Source organism: Chiloscyllium punctatum, unplaced genomic scaffold (genome assembly GCF_047496795.1).
Source record: "Chiloscyllium punctatum isolate Juve2018m unplaced genomic scaffold, sChiPun1.3 scaffold_1337, whole genome shotgun sequence".
NCBI lineage: Eukaryota > Metazoa > Chordata > Chondrichthyes > Orectolobiformes > Hemiscylliidae > Chiloscyllium > Chiloscyllium punctatum.
The window spans coordinates 32,501-35,674 of record NW_027311071.1 but is presented as its reverse complement, the minus strand read 5'-3'; the positions used below and the strand labels follow the sequence as shown (position 1 = coordinate 35,674).

The 3,174-nt window shown below is 64.0% G+C and overlaps 1 non-coding gene across 1 annotated transcript; it reads right to left on the bottom strand.

Annotated features, from left to right (window-relative positions):
• Positions 1–1,042: 1,042 nt before the first annotated feature.
• On the bottom strand, positions 1,043–1,195 carry LOC140475031 (5.8S ribosomal RNA). Its single transcript, XR_011959626.1, has one exon. It is a non-coding gene; the product is annotated as a 5.8S ribosomal RNA (ribosomal RNA).
• Between the last annotated feature and the right edge of the window lie 1,979 nt (positions 1,196–3,174).

Here is a 3,174-nt window from a genome sequence, read left to right as displayed (position 1 = left end):
CGCAGGCACGCCACGCACATCGATCGCCAGCCGCGGAACGGCACGGCCTTCAGTGGGGCCGGCGGGCGACGCCGCTCCTGAACCCAGCGGCCCCGAGCCGGACGAGTTGAGGAAGGCACGCCGACGGTGACAGGGTACGGAAGACACAGCGGTGGCCTTCTGGCGACTTGGCCCCCGACAGCCCGACGTTCCGCCGTCCTCCCGATGGCCAGGAGGACCGTGCGGGGGTCGGCCGACGGCGTGGTAGGTGTGCCTGCACGGTGACGGAGCACACACCACGCCCGCCAACCCCTCCGTACACTCCCGAGACCGGTGGCAGGACGGAGCGGAAAACGTGCGGACTGAACGGGAGAGCCAAGAGCCAGCGATCCACGCGCGTGCGACCGTCCAAGTCACAGCGTTCGACGAAAACCTCCTCCCTCGGCCAGGCACTCGGCGCCAGCAGGGGAGACAGGATCAGACGCCCCGCCGGCCACTTAAGGCCGAGGACGAACCACGAGACGGGCGGCTGCAGCAGCGGGCGGCCTGCAGCTCCCAGCACTCTCAATCGATCAACCATCGAGTCGGGTCAGCGTGTCAAACCGGCGAGCTCCACGGTCAGGCCGGCGGCGCACCAGCACCGGACCTCCGCGGCTCCCTTCACTCTTTCCACTGCCAGCCAACCGAGAGACGGACCCAATGCGGACGTGCAGAGCTTAGGCAGACCCCCCACTGGAGGCTCAACACTTCGTGGCAGCTCCGTGTCCCAGAGACCAGGAGGGTTGGCACACACACACAGTGTGAACCACCGACAGCCATTCTGGGACCGGTGACAGCCGTGCTGGCCCCACTGCCACGACACAGACGGACGCCAGGCCGCGCTCCCCGGCGGGGGGATGGCGTCGAGCCTGACGAACGGAATGTGCAGGGTGGGGGGGAAAGGCCAAGCGCTCCGACGCCGGAGGGCTCCGGAGTCTGAACTTAGGGGGACAAAGAGGACGGGTCCTCTGCGACACCCCAGCCGCGCTCTCGCCAGCCAAGGCGAGTGCGATTGATTGCCAAACGACCCTCAGACAGGCGTGGCCCGGGAAGAACCCGGGGCCGCAAAGTGCGTTCAAAGTGTCGATGATCAATGTGTCCTGCAATTCACATTAATTCTCGCAGCTAGCTGCGTTCGTCATCGACGCACGAGCCGAGTGATCCACCGTCAAGAGTTGTCTGAGTTTGTTTTAGGTCTCTCCCTCGCCAGAGGAAAGCGACCCGGACCGCACATACGCTCCCCACCTTGAGCTACAGCCACCTGCACGCCGGCGTGCGGGCGGAGCAGGGGTGGCGTGAAGCGATGGGGAGCACCATCCTGGTGCGGCCCCGCAGAAACATACGTCTATTGGGGGGAGGAGGACAGGGCGCCCAAGAGGCGATGCGTGCCCCAACGCACCGCAGCGACGGAGGCAGGATCACCGCCACCATGTCGCCCGCCTAGTATCACGAGGCGTGCAGCAGCTTTGCCCTAGGAAAAGCAGAGCGGGAACGGGCACCGGCCATCGGTTCGGCAGCGTCACTGACGCGTGCACGTGGCGGCGTGTCGGCGAGCGGACTTCTGCGAGGAGGCGGGGGCGGCACTCGCCCGAGCAGACGCCCGCCCGGCCCAGCCACCGCCGAGGTGGACTGGGAGTCGCGGGCAACGGCTCGTCATACTCGTTCCCACACTCACAGCGCAGCTTGCCCGCAAGCCACCGACCACCGATCGACGCCAGGCGCCCGACCGAGAGCGGGATCGCTCGTTCGCCCTGCTGGCAGTTCGCTGGGGATCACTACTGCACGGAGCTCGGAGACCGACGGGCGGCAACTCGAGAGTCTTTAAACCCCACCCCCCATCCCGCAAGTGCAAAGAGGCTGTATACGCACAGACGGGTGAGGGGGAATAGGTACCCCGTCGGGTTTGAAGGGAGCGTGACTAGATAGCAACGATGTAAACCCAGCCGATTTGGGAGCGAAAGACCGGCGCCTGCATCACCGCTTCGTTTCCCGTGGCTGGAGAGTACACCGAAACCCTCGTCTGTCGCGAGCTCCCGACGACGCGGTGCCGCCAAGCAGCAGGGCCGGACCTGGTGTGGCTCCCCTCGTCGATCACAGACCGGTCGGCACTACTGACGAGACGGTGGAACGGGCTTCGCCCCTTGTGACGAAGGGTGATGCGAACCCGCCCGCCCGCGTGCGTTCGGGGTGGACTCGGCAAACGGAGATTTGAAATCGGAAAGTGTCCTCCTGCCCCGCGCAGGTAGGCGCCCAACAGTTGTGGGGGGTTTGGCGGTGACCACGGCTGCAGGGCCTGCTACCCCGACGAGCTCTCCTGCTGGCCCCGAAACCACCCTCGCGAGACAAGTTGAAACGGAAACGGGCGTACCCCCAAGCCGACGATCCTTTCTTATTTGTTACTTTTTTTTCACTTGCTCGAGTTGTGGGGATTTGGCGGTGACCACGGCTGCAGGGCCTGCTACCCCGACGAGCTCTCCTGCTGGCCCCGAAACCACCCTCGCGAGACAAGTTGAAACGGAAACGGGCGTACCCCCAAGCCGACAGAGATCCTTTCTTATTTGTTACTTTTTTTTTTCACTTGCTCGAGTTGTGGGGTTTGGCGGTGACCACGGCTGCAGGGCCTGCTACCCCGACGAGCTCTCCTGCTGGCCCCGAAACCACCCTCGCGAGACGAAGTTGAAACGGAAACGGGCGTACCCCCAAGCCGACGATCCTTTCTTATTTGTACTTTTTTTTTCACTTGCTCGAGTTGTGGGGGTTGGCGGTGACCACGGCTGCAGGGCCTGCTACCCCGACGAGCTCTCCTGCTGGCCCCGAAACCACCCTCGCGAGACAAGTTGAAAACGGAAACGGGCGTACCCCCAAGCGACGATCCTTTCTTATTTGTTACTTTTTTTTTTTCACTTGCTCGAGTTGTGGGGGTTTGGCGGTGACCACGGCTGCAGGGCCTGCTACCCGACGAGCTCTCCTGCTGGCCCCGAAACCACCCTCGCGAGACAAGTTGAAACGGAAACGGGCGTACCCCCAAGCCGACAGAGATGCTTTCGCTCCTGTTACTTTTTTTTTCACTTGCTCGAGTTGTGGGGGTTTGGCGGTGACCACGGCTGCAGGGCCTGCTACCCCGACGAGCTCTCCTGCTGGCCCCGAAACCACCCT